At 38.2% G+C, this 14,508-nt stretch overlaps 1 protein-coding gene across 2 annotated transcripts in view; it reads right to left on the bottom strand.

The window, feature by feature from the left end:
• The window catches only part of LOC106087403 (stomatin), a 52,571-nt gene that overhangs the window by 4,177 nt on the left and 33,886 nt on the right, over positions 1-14,508 (bottom strand). The gene's annotated exons all lie outside the window — the stretch shown is intronic.

Genomic DNA, 14,508 nt, shown 5'->3' with positions numbered 1-14,508 from the left:
AGGTCCCTTATCATTGAGCTTAAAATTGAATCGGATAGCTCTCATTGATTTGTGAGAAGTTGGCCCCAGTTCCTTAATGGAATATTCATAGGCAAATTTGGAAATGCAAATGCATGGTGAAAATAGGGTACTATATTTTTGGATATCTGAAGGGGGGACGGACCCTCCCCCTTACCCAAATTTCCAAATAACGGCGGATCTCGGAGATGGTTGGTGTAATTTAAGCAAAATTTTTTATAATAACCCAAAAACAAAAAATTGGGTACCCAAATTTCGGATGGGGTACATAGGGGGGCCGTCCCACCCCCAAACCTCACCAAATATATATATGGAACAATGATGAGAAAATGGGACTCAAATGAAAGTTATTTAAGATTAGAAAACTTATCTGATATCAATTTGTAGGGCCAAGTGTTTCGGGGACCACACCAACCTCCAAAAAATCCCCAAATCGGGGATATTTACCGGACATGGCAATATGGGGCACAAATAAAATGTATTTGAGTGAAGAATACGAATCTGATATCCAAATGTGGGACCAAGTTTCTGGGGGTTCACCCCTTCCCCAAAACATCCCCCAAATAGGTTTTATTTACTGGCCATGACAATAAGAGGCTTAAATTATAGGTATTTGAGTGTAGAATACGAATCTGATATCCAAATGTGAGACCACATGTTTGGGGGGCCGCCCTCTCCAAAAACATCCCCCAAAGAGCACAAATTTACGAGCATGGCAATATAGGATCCTCCTTTTTATAGCCGAGTCCGAACGGCGTGCCGCAGTGCGCCACCTCTTTGGAGAGATTTACATGGCATAGTACCTCACAAATGTTGCCAGCATTAGGAGGGGAAAACCACCGCTGAAAATTTTTTGTGATGGTCTCGCCAGGATTCGAACCCAGGCGTTCAGCGTCATAGGCGGAAATGCTAACCTCTGCGCTACGGTTGCCTCCGACCCACCCACCGCATTACTCTACCCAAATAGGAAATATTTTCTGACCATTGCAATATGGGGCTCAAGTAATAGGTACTTTAGAGTAGAATACGATGCTGATATATTTTCAGAGAAAGTCACTGAATGGCCGACCCTTGCCCCAAATCGGACTATGCAAATATTGGGCGCAAATGAAAGGTATTTTGGAGTAGACCACAAATCTGATATAAACATTCAGGACCAACTGTCTAGGGCAGGTCCCAACCCCGTAACACTCTCAAATAGGACGTATTTGCTCGCCATGGCAATTTGAGTGGAGCTCTCCACAAAGCGGACATATTTGCTGACTTTTGCAATAAGGGTTTTAAACGAAAGGTATTGGAGATTAGAAAACGAAATTGGTGTCCAATTTTGAGGCCAAAGCCAATATGGGGTACAAATAAATGATATTTGAGAGCAGAGTGGGGAACCACCTACTTCCCAAAACACCATTAAATCGGACAGATTTACCGACCATGTCAATGTGGGGCTCAAATGAAAGGTGTTGGGGAGTAGAGCACGAAATTCATACCCACTTCCGGGACCAATTTTCTGGGGGTCTAACCCTATCCCAAAGCATCCCTCAAACAGCAATTTTTTACTGACCATTGCCATATGGGGCTCAAATAAACGTATTTGGGTGTAGAATACGAATCTCATATCCAAATGACCCCCAGAAATTTGGTCCAAATGTGGGACCAAATTTCTGGGGGTCAATCCCTTCCTCAAAACACCCCCCAAACAGGACTAATTTGCTGACCATTGCAATATGTGGCTCAAATGAAAGGTATTTGAGATAAGAAAACGAATTTGATAACCAATTTTGGGGCCACGTATGGGGCCCCATCCCATCATCCCATAAACTCTCTTTAAACCAATGACAATATAAAGGGTGATTTTTTTGAGGTTAGGATTTTCATGCATTAGTATTTGACAGATCACGTGGGATTTCAGACATGGTGTCAAAGAGAAAGATGCTCAGTATGCTTTGACATTTCATCATGAATAGACTTACTAACGAGCAACGCTTGCAAATCATTGAATTTTATTACCAAAATCAGTGTTCGGTTCGAAATGTGTTCATTCACCGTTCAGCGATGAGGCTCATTTCTGGTTGAATGGCTACGTAAATAAGCAAAATTGCCGCATTTGGAGTGAAGAGCAACCAGAAGCCGTTCAAGAACTGCCCATGCATCCCGAAAAATGCACTGTTTGGTGTGGTTTGTACGCTGGTGGAATCATTGGACCGTATTTTTTCAAAGATGCTGTTGGACGCAACGTTACGGTGAATGAACACATTTCGAACCGAACACTGATTTTGGTAATAAAATTCAATGATTTGCAAGCGTTGCTCGTTAGTAAGTCTATTCATGATGAAATGTCAAAGCATACTGAGCATCTTTCTCTTTGACACCATGTCTGAAATCCCACGTGATCTGTCAAATACTAATGCATGAAAATCCTAACCTCAAAAAAATCACCCTTTAGTGTTTAAATAAATGGTATTTGAGAGTAGACCACGATGCTATTATTTTTTTCAGGGCAAAGTGTATGGGGGACCACCTCACCCCCGAAAATACCCCTAAATCGGACACCGATCATGGCAATATGGGACTCAAATGAAAGGTATTTGGGAGTAGAGCACTTTCAGAAACACGTTTCTGGGGGTCCACACAACCCCCTAAGCTAACCAACCACCACCCTGGGTGCCTTCCCACACCCAAAATCCTCATGAGAATATCAGGCTCAAAAAAAGTGTTTTAAGAATGGAAGAAATAAAATTTGGACAAAATTTTCTTAAAAATGTGTCTACATTAATGAGATTTTGATTTATTTAAGCGATTTTTTATTCAATGATTCACCCACTCCCACTTATCACACTTATCCCTCAAAATTTATTTCTCTTTTATATTTCTCTTTGTTCGCTTTGTCTCCGCTGTAAGTGAGAGTTCTTGCAAACCATAGTCCACCAATGGCAGCATCCCTTATTCTTCTAACTGGAAAAAGTAGTGACAAATCAAAAACCCCTTCGAAAGAAATTTTGAATATGAACAACCTTAAAAATTTTTTGATCACATGGCTGATGACGCCTTAAACGTATTTGCAACATAACACAAAAGGATTTTATTAATTAGTTATCCTTAATTCTTGATGGCCTTCCGTTCATGTGCCACATCATCATAGCGGGTGTTTCAAAGGCTTGCAAATTGAACATAATTGATAACAAAGAAAAAAACTCAGAAAATTCTACACTCCCCAGAGATTTTCAATAGCTAGCTGGGGTACAATGGCAAAAACGTTTATGCGTGTGAGCTGGTGGTTGTTAATGGGGGCGAGAGAGGAGTTGGTAGTTGAAGCTTTTGTGGGAATTGAGACCTGTTGTTAGCGGCTTTAAGTTGAAGTCCCTTGGGATTTATGTGCTTATTTGAAGACCAACTAAATGCTCATGTTACAGGATACTTTAAACGTATTATAGCATGAAATTCGCGTTTATTGGCTTTTCATCCAACATTATCAATTGTATGGTAAAGGAGACGCAAAAGATGATGATAGCAGATGAGTGTGTATAAGGTGGGAACGTAATTTACCCTCTTTAATATTTTTTGTAAATATTCTGCTAAATATGAATGGTAATCCATTTTTATGCACTACACCGCTACTGTGATATAGGGTTTTAAAACTTAGTACATTTGTTTTTAACACCAAGAAGGAATAGAGATAGACCCATTAACAAGTATAAGGATCGGTCGTAACTTAATATAGCTGCTATATAAACCAATCTTGGATCTTGACTTCTTGAGCCACTAGAGGGCGCAATTCTCATCCGATGTGGCTCGAGGGGTTTTGTTCGAGGGGTTTTGTTATGACTTCCAACAACTGTGCTACTTATGGTCCAAATCGGTACATAACCTGATATAGCTGCCATATAAACCGATCTGAGATCTTGACTGTTTAAGCCTCTAGAGGGCGCAATTAATATCTGATTTGATTGAAATTTTGTACAATGACTTCTCCCATGACCTTCAACATACGTGTCCAATATAGTCCGAATCGATCAATAGCCTGATACAACTCCCATATAAACCGATCTCCTGATTTTGCTTCTGGAGCCCCTACAAGGTGCAATTGTTATCCGAATGAACTGAACTATTACACAATTACTTCTAAAGGGTGATTTTTTTGAGGTTAGGATTTTCATGCATTAGTATTTGACAGATCACGTGGGATTTCAGACACGGTGTCAAAGAGAAAGATGCTCAGTATGCTTTGACATTTCATCATGAATAGACTTACTAACGAGCAACGCTTGCAAATCATTGAATTTTATTACCAAAATCAGTGTTCGGTTCGAAATGTGTTCATTCACCGTAACGTTGCGTCCAACAGGATCTTTGAAAAAATACGGTCCAATGATTCCACCAGCGTACAAACCACACCAAACAGTGCATTTTTCGGGATGCATGGGCAGTTCTTGAACGGCTTCTGGTTGCTCTTCACTCCAAATGCGGAAATTTTGCTTATTTACGTAGCCATTCAACCAGAAATGAGCCTCATCGCTGAACAAAATTTGTCGATAAAAAAGCGGATTTTCTGCCAACTTTTCTAGGGCCCATTCACTGAAAATGATTTGCAAGCGTTGCTCGTTAGTAAGTCTATTCATGATGAAATGTCAAAGCATACTGAACATCTTTCTCTTTGACACCATGTCTGAAATCCCACGTGATCTGTCAAATACTAATGCATGAAAATCCTAACCTCAAAAAAATCACCCTTTACTATGGTCTTTAACATTCAATTAATTTATGGTTCGAATCGGACTATAGCTTGATTTAGCTCCAACAGCATAACAATTCTTATCCATTGTTCTTTGTGTGCCTAAAAAGAGATACCGCGCAAAGAACTCGACGAATGCGATCCATGGTGGAGGGTATGTAAGATTCGGCCCGGCTGAACTTAGCATGCTCTTACTTGTTCAATTACAACACCTACAACACTACTGTGGTACAGGGTATTATAACTTAGTGCATTTGTTTGTTACACCTAAAAGGAAGAGAGATAGACCCATGGATACCGACCGACTCAGAATCGCTTTCTGATTCTATTTATGTTATGTCCGCCTGTCTGTCTGTCCATGTTAGGTAGGTTAGGTTAGGCAAGAGTGGCAGTCCTTTACAGACTCACTTAGACAATTTTAAGTCCATTGTGATACCACAGTAGCGACAGACTAAGGCTTCTGGTGGGAATCGAACCTGCACTGGTAATCCAAGCACGCTACCAACTCGGCTACCGGGGGCCCTATCTGTCCATGTTAATTTGTATACAAAGTACAGATCGTAGTTTTCTTTCGATTTTTCGGCCAAGAGTCGTAGCCTATTGAAATTGAAAGAAATCAGTTCAGATTTTAATATATTGGGTTGCCCAAAAAGTAATTGCGGATTTTTTAAAAGAAAGTAAATGCATTTTTAATAAAACTAAGAATGAACTTTAATCAAATATACTTTTTTTACACTTTTTTTCTAAAGCAAGCTTAAAGTAACAGCTGATAACTGACAGAAGAAAGAATGCAATTACAGAGTCACAAGCTGTGAAAAAATTTGTCAACGCTGACTATATGAAAAATCCGCAATTACTTTTTGGGCAACCTAACTCACATATAAATATCACCCGATTTTAAATTCAAGAGTCACAGTAGGTGCATTTATTGACCAAGCTTGCCAAAACTTTGTACAACACTTTTCTCGACAACTTCCACAATATCTGAGAAATTTGCTTCAAATCGGTTCAGATTTAAATATAGCTTCCATATATATATATATTCGTATGCTTTTAAGAAAAATTGCAAAAAAACGCTTATTTGTTAAGAGATTCTTTCGAAATTTGGCAGGAAGGATTTTTGTATGACTCTCGACACTACTGGAGAATTTCATAGAAATCGGTTCAGATTTAGATATAGCTGCCATATATGTATATCGCCCGATTTCCCTTTCTAGAGCCACTGCAAGCGCATTTATTGACCAATCTTGCCACAATTTTGTACAACGCTTTCCTCGGCGACTATTAAAATATATGAGAAGTTTGCAGAAAATCAGTTCAAATTTAGATGTAGCTTCCATATATATGTTCATCCGATTTGCAATAATATTGCAATAAAATGGTCATTTGTTAACCGATTCTCTCGAAATTTAGCAGGGAGGATTTTCTCTTGACTCTTGATATTACTGATGAATTTCATGGAAATCGGTTCAGATTTAGATATAGCTCTCATAGATATAAATCGTCCGATTTTAACTTCTAGAGCTACAGCAAGCGCATTTATTGACCAATCATGCCAAAACTTTGTACAACGCTGTCCTCGATAACTTCCACAATATCTGAGAAGTTTGCTCCAAATCGGTTCAGATTTAGATGTAGCTCCCATATATATGTTCATCCGATTTGCAATAATATTGCAATAAAATGGTCATTTGTTAACCGATTCTCTCGAAATTTAGCAGGGAGGATTTTCTCTTGACTCTTAATATTACTGGTCAATTTCATAGAAATCAGTTCAGATTTAGATATAGCTGTCATGTATGTATATCTCCCGATTTTCACTCCAAGAGCCACTACAAGCGCATTTATTGACCAATCTTGCCCAAATTTTGCACAACGCTTTCCTCGACAAAGACTGCCACATTATCTGAGAAGTTTGCTCGAAATCGTTTCAGATTTAGATATAACTCTCATATATATGTTCTTCAGATTTTGGGTATTTTGCAATAATGTTGTAATTTGTCAAGAGTTGTTATTACAGTTTAAACATATTTGCTCGAAATTTGATACGGATTGTTTAAGAACCCATCTGAAAACATCTGCCGAGGTCCATAAAAATTGGTTAAGAATTGGATATAGCTCCTACATTGTACTTATAGGGTAGGTGTAGGGTATTATAGAGACGGCACCATCCGACTATTGCCTTTCCTTACTGCTTTTGACATGTTTTTATGCTTAAGAGAAAATCTTACTTGCCGAACCACCCTTATATTCCACATTTTTCCACATACACATTCATATATTATGCTCAATTTTCCCTTTGATGTGTTGCTGCCATCCCTATGTCCTTACACAGAAACCATACTATGTTTGAGTGTTATTTTAAGCCCTCCCATTTTTTGAGTGAATTCGGTTTCTCTGGGTAAAAGAGGAATAAAATTTCAAATACAGAACCGTCTCCATCAGGTGGAATAATATCTCTGACAACATTTGAAACAGTTACATTCCTAAAGCCTTTATCAAGAGTCCAATGACACGGTGCTCTATTACTGGACCTTAAATTAGGGTTTGTCAGAAAGTGCCTTCGAAATTATAAAAATTTTGTGGAGTTTATGTGATAAAAATAGGAAAACCATGTCCTTGGTGATTTGATGTGAGCTCAATCAATCATACGTTTAAAAATATTTTTAAAATAAAATTTAATATTAACAAACGTTAAAAAAAACAAATATTGCGAAAAAATAAAATTTTGTTAAAAATAATGTTTTAACAACATTTTGTAGTTTAAACTTTTGTCGAAAAATTTTTTATATAGAAAATTCTGTCAAAAATGTATTTTTTTACAAAACAGCTGAACCGGCCCCCAACGCTGTGCCTTCTTTTAGTTTATATGGAACAAAATTATCCTTTGAATATTTATTTTCGACAGTTAAAGAGCTTTTAGTGAAATACCATGCTACGAAAATGGTATATGCATATCGCTTGACTAACAGCAAACCAATATAAGTGCCTTTATCAGAATCCCATATGATCTTTATTGGACTACGAATTCGCTCGGAGGGTTTAATGTGATTTAAGTTTGGATGTTAGATGTACTCTATACTTAAAAGACTAAATCTCAGCCCGATATTTTCATGATGTCCGATTTAGGGGTGTTTTCGGGGGTAAAGTGGTCCCCAAGACACTTGGCCCCGAAAAAAGTATCAAAATAATGCTCTTCTCTCAAATACCATTTATTTAAACCCCATATTGTCATTGGTTTAAGGAGAGTTTATGGGATGAGGCGCCCCCTCAATGACTTGGCCTCAAATTCGTTTTCTAATCTCAAGTCACTTGGCCCCGAAAAAAAATATCAGCATCGTACTCTTCTCTCAAATACCATTTATTTAAACCCCATATTGTCATTGGTTTAAGGGGAGTTTTGGGATGAGGCGCCCCCTCAAAGACTTGGCCCCAAATTCGTTTTCTAATCTCAAATACTTTTCAGTTGAGTCACATATTGCCATGGTCGGTAAATTTGTCTCCTTTTGGGGGAGGGGCGGTGCCCCAAATACATGGTCCCACATTTGGATATAAGTTTCGTATTCAACTCCCAAATACCTATCTAAACCCCATATTGCGATGGTCAGTAAATAAATGCTGTTTGTGGGGTGTTTTGGGGAAGGAATAGACCCCCAGAAGATTGGTCCCCAAAGTGGGTATCAATTTCCAGCTCTACTCTCCAATACCTTTCATTTGAGCCCTACATTGACATGGTGGGTAAATATTGGGTTGCCCAAAAAGTAATTGCGGATTTTTCATATAGTCGGCGTTGACAAATTTTTTCACAGCTTGTGGCTCTGTAATTGCATTCTTTCTTCTGTCAGTTATCAGCTGTTACTTTTACCTTGCTTTAGAAAAAAAGTGTAAAAAAAGTATATTTGATTAAAGTTCATTCTAAGTTTTATTAAAAATGCATTTACTTTCTTTTAAAAAATCCGCAATTACTTTTTGGGCAACGCAATATGTTCGATTTAGGGTTGTTTTGGGGAGTGGGGTGGTCCCCCACACACTAAGCCCTGAAAATATATCAGCATCGTGCTCTATTCTCAAATATCATTTATTTAAACCCCATATTGGCATTGGGCTCAAAATTGGATATCAAATTCATTTTCTAATCTCAAATACCTTTCATTTAAACCTCTTACTGCAAAAGTCAGCAGTATGTCCGGTTCGGGGTATGGGCACTAAAAACTATCAAAAGCGAGCTCCACCCTCTTTAAGACCCAAATTGCAATGGTGAACAAATACCCCCTATTTGGGGGTTGTTATAGGGATGGGACGTCCCCTAGACTGGTGGTCCCGAATGTTGATATCAGATTCGTGGTCTACTCCCAAATACCTTTCATTTGAGCTCCATATTTCTATAGTCGACAAACATGAACGGTTTGGGAGGTGTTTTGGTGGAGGGGCGGCCACTCAGTGGCTTGGCCCTGAAAATATATATCAGATTCGTGTTCTACCCTCAAATACCTCTTATTTGAGCCCCATATTGCCAGCAAATATGTCCTATTTGGGTGGTGTACCCATAGACAATTTTTGCCGAATATTCATTTCAGATTCGTGCTTTACTCCCAAAGACCTTTCATTTGAGACCCACATTGCTATGGTCGTAAACTTGTCCTGTTTGGGGGGCGTTTTTGGGAGGGGCGGCCCCCACTTAGTCCCACATTTGGATATCAGATTCGTATTCCTCACTCCAATACCATTCCTTTGAGCCCCATATTGCCATGGTCAGTAAATAAGTCCTATTTGGGGGGTGTTTTGGGGAAGGGGTGCACCCCCAGAAACTTGGTCTCACATTTGGATATCAGATTCGTATTCTACTCGCAAATACCTTTCATTTGAGTCCTATACTGCCATGCCATGGAGTGATACCCCAAACACTTGGTCCCACAATTGGATATAAGATACGTTTTCTTATCTTAAGTATCTTTCATTAGAGCCCCATATTGCCGTGATTGGTCTATATAAATATTTTAGAGGTTTTTAGGGTTGGGGCGGTACCCCATACGAAATGTACACCAAATTTTTGTTTTTAGGTTACTATAATAGAGCACACAAAATTTCGCTTTAATCGCACCACCCATCTCCGAAATCTGGTGTTTCTGAAAATCAGGGTAAGGGGGAGGGTACGCCCCCTTCACGATGTTAAAAAATGTAGTACCCTTTTTTCACCACGGGATCATTATGCACCATCTGTGAAAATTACATGAAAATTGGTTCAGCCATTTTGGAGTCTATAAGGAACACACAGACAAACAAACAGACACAAATTGATTTTTATATCCTCCACCATAGGATGGTGGTATACTAATTTCGTCATTCTGTTTGTAACACCTCGAAGTCGATCTAGCCATGTCCGTCCGTCCGTCTGTCTGTCGAAAGCACGCAAACTTTCGAAGAAGTAAAGCTAGGCGCTTGAAATTTTGCACAAAAACTTTTTATTAGTGTAGGTCGATTGGGATTGAAAATGGGCCAAATCGGTCTATGTTTTGATATAGCTGTCATATAAACCGATCTTGGGTCTTGACTTCCTGAGCCTCTAGAGGGCGCAATTCTCGTCCGATTTGACTGAAATTTCACACGTGGTGTTTAGGTATTACTTCCAACAACTGTGCTAAGTATGCTTCAAATCGGTTCATAACCTGATATAGCTGCCATATAAACCGATCTTGGGTCTTGACTTCTTGAGCCTCCAGAGGGCGCAATTCTCATCCGATTCGGCATATTCTGCCATGACCTTCAACATACGTGTCCGAATGGACGGAAATTTTACACAACGACTCCTACAATGTTCAAAATTTCATTTTTATAGAAAATTTTCTCAAATTTTATTTTTTAGAAAATTTTCTCAAATTTTATTTCCTTAGCTTTGCTTATTTTTCAACAAATTCAATTTTGAATGGTTGATAATGGGTCATAATTTTTCCAATTTGATCAAATTTGTGGTTTTTATTAATTAAATAATTTTTACATTTATTTAAAACCTACAAAAAACCACATGACAGTGAACCTAGATTTTTGGATTTAATTAATTGTCCATGAAAGTCGGACAAGAAGGGCTTATCTTTGTTAAAACTTGACATTCATGCCGAATGTTTTTGTACTGCAAGTCAGTTTTTATCAATTGGTCTGAGCCGGGTCATTAGCCATTCGGTAAGAGATAATGTATATTAGAGTGGTTCACATTATTAAAAACAATTGGTTTGATCAGTTTTAGAAGAGATGAGAATACCTAGAATCTGGGAGGACACCGTTTTTGATCCTAGACGCCTGTATTCTTAAACTGGCAAGAACATCAGCGCTGATTGTACCCCATTTATGCGACCCGGGTACACTGAAATAATGTTAAAGATTCGAGCCAAATATAAGCCAACTTAATTTAAAGATGAAAAATTTTCCAAATTTTTAAGGAAACATTCCCTTTGGTGAAAAATATTTTAATTTATATTAAGGATATTTTATTTTATAAGGTAGGTAAATAAATCATATGCCAAATATCAGGCATGTCGTATAACAATTGAAGCTTCTTGGGGCTTCAAGTTGAGTGTTATCAGGGTATTTGTTTATTTGGGGGCTATTGGTTGATAGCTCCTATAAGTAATTCAAGTGCCGTGGATTCGATTCTCTTCAGAGGTTTTGGACTGTCGCTACTTTCATTTCACAATGAACCACAAATTGTCTGGGTGAGTACTAAAGGGTGATTTTTTAGCTATTATCTTTTTGGAAACACTCGTTTAAAGAGCTCACGCACGTTTTGTGTTTTGTTTCACTGTCAAACATCTTCAGTTTGTTTCATAATTTAACCATGAATCATCTTACAAACGAACAGCGCTTGCCAATTATTCAATTTTATTATCAAAATGCGTGCTCTGTTAGAAAAGTTCATCGCGCGCATCTTCCATGTTATGGACAATCTCATTTTTGGCTCAATGGTACGTAAATAAGCAGAATTGTCGATTTTGGAGTGAAGATCAGCCAGAAGCATTGCAATAGCTTGACAATTGACCGCCTAAATTGTGCGATTTAACGCCTTTAGACTTTTTCTGTGGGGCTATGTTAAAGCTCATGTATATACAGACTAGCCCGCTTCAATTGACGCATTGGAAAACGACAACAGTGAAGCATTTATTCGTGAGATACCAGCCGAAATGTTGGAAAGAGTATGTCAAAATTGGGTTAAGCGGTTGGACCATTTGAGGCGCAGTCAGGGTCAACATTTGCATGAAATAATCTTCAACATTAAATTATGTGTTTCAAATGAAACAAAAATATTAAAAATTTCCCAACTGTCTAACCTAACCTCGTACGTAATTATATATGCATTTAAATTGTGCATAAACAAGCACCCACATGAATTTACTACTCTCACACTCACACACGTTCACATTCATACATAAATGTGATAATTTCAATTAAGGCTATTACTTATCGTATCCAAGAATGCCATACACCACACATCCAAGAGATAACTCGCCGAAAACAAACAAATTGTAATAACAAATCATAAATGAGATTCAATTGTAATTTTGGTCACCTATACTTATACACATATGTATATAAATGTAGGTACTCAGCGCTGTATATTTTCCTTGTATTTGTTGCCTGGTGTACAAAATTGTGCTCTGTAATTATAGCAGATAAAGGCTATTCGAGGCAGATAAACACACTCGAAACCACATCAGCCACAAACATTTCATGCCAGATAAGACGCCAAAAAACCGCCAAATAATCAGAGTCAAGAGCTAGTGAGAGATAGAGAGGTAGGTGAAAGACATAATAAAACTTATAAGTCTCGAAAGTGTTAATAGTAACCCCTACCCCCTCTACTATTTGCATATCTATCTTTGAGTATAGGACAAACAAACCACAAAACATGTGATAGGCGTTTCATGGCTCTCACTATTCTTCTCAAACTAAAATGCAATGTGAGTACAGTGAAGGAGAAAATTGAGGTGAATATTTAGGTAGGCTATATGGTGGGCACATTAAAACAGAAAATAAAAGGATATGCATGACAATTAATAAAATATTTGAACGTGTTCTGCTCTTTGGCATGGGTCACGTAATATGGTAATCCTCATATTACGGAAAGTGAAATGCAAGGGTATTTATTGGTGCCTTTAAACCTAATATGGAGTACTGGCGAGAACACCACAAAGATAAGTCTATCAGTAGATAAAGCCTCCATATAAATCGAAACCTTGAATTGGTTTAGTACTTCTACAATTTTAATTAAATCCACGGGAACACAAGATTCGGCTCGCTCGAACTTATCACATTTTAATGCACTTCACTATTGGATATGGTTATACTAAACTAGTCATTCCTCGAAATATTGAACTGCGACTCGTTAAAGTATATATAAAGGGTGATTTTTTAGCTATTATCTTTTTGGAAACACTGATTTAAACAGCTCACGCACGTTTCGCTGTTACTGAAGCTTCAGTGCTTAGCGACGGAAGAAGAAAAGCATTTAGACTACTCTTTGCAAGAACACAGACTCAGAAATCTCCCTGCCATCAGGAGGACCTTAAGTGCCGCCGAAGCGGCCTTACAATGGTGGAGATTTGTCTGCAGACACCGGACCATAGTCAGGATTCAGAATTTCCAACACTGTTGCGTTTGCCTCGTCTTCTGATTCCGCCAGGAGTTCATTCTCACAAGATTCGTTAGATCTTGTCATGATAAACTTCCGTAGGCATACACATCCAGAGAAAAGTTGATACCAAACTTGCCCATTTCAGTGACATTCAGTATTGATATTAAAACAACACCGTATGGTACAAAAACAATACCAAATGGTATGGATGAAACATTAGCACCGTTTGGTACTAGCCATATTACCGAACTAGTATTGGTTTTAATACCAATATGTTATTGGTTTTAGCACCAGACCGTTATTGGTTTTAGTAACAAACCGTTATTGATTGGGTTCCCATGATTCGGCCCAAACGAATTTAGCACCTTTTTATACCCACCACCATAGATTGGGGGTATACTAATCTAAGACCCAATAAAATATATATATTCTTGATCGCCTCGACGTTCTGAGTCGATCTAGCAATGTCCGTCCGTCCGTCTGTCGAAATCAAGATAATGGTCCAACGCGTAAAGATTGACACTTGAAATTTTGGACAGATACTTAATATTGATGTAGGTCGTTGGGGATTGCAAATGGTTCAGATTTGGATATAGCTCTCATATCAACCGATCTCCCGATTTGACTTCTTGAGTCCCTACAAGCCGCAATTTTTGTCCGATTTGGCCGAAATTTTGCATGCGATATTCTGTTACGACTTCCAAAAACTGTGCCATATGCGGTCCAAATCGGTCTATAACCTGATATAGCTCCCATGTAAACCGATCTCTCGATAATCCTTGTTAGGTTACTAGAAGCCTTCATTTTTGCTGGTTTGACAGAAGTTTGGTATATAGAATAAAATTATGGCCTTTAACTTAAATTATGGTGGATTCCTAAGATTCGGCCCGTCCGAACTCAGCACGCTTTTACTTCTTACTTGTTGTTTCTTACTTATTAAGCCTCCTTTGCCCAGACACCTAATTTTGTTTTCTTTCTTACATTCAGTCTCAATACCTCTAGTATTACCTTTACTCACTTTTGAGCCACACTCTACAATAAACGGTAAGCAATGCATAGGCATTTCATATCCACAAACACGACTAGTCTCTTCAAAAACACACAAATCTCACACTTTTGAAGTACTAAGAGAATTTCG

This window comes from Stomoxys calcitrans, chromosome 4 (genome assembly GCF_963082655.1).
Source record: "Stomoxys calcitrans chromosome 4, idStoCalc2.1, whole genome shotgun sequence".
NCBI lineage: Eukaryota > Metazoa > Arthropoda > Insecta > Diptera > Muscidae > Stomoxys > Stomoxys calcitrans.
Note: the sequence above shows the minus strand (reverse complement) of the source record. Positions and strands in the feature narration are given on the sequence as shown.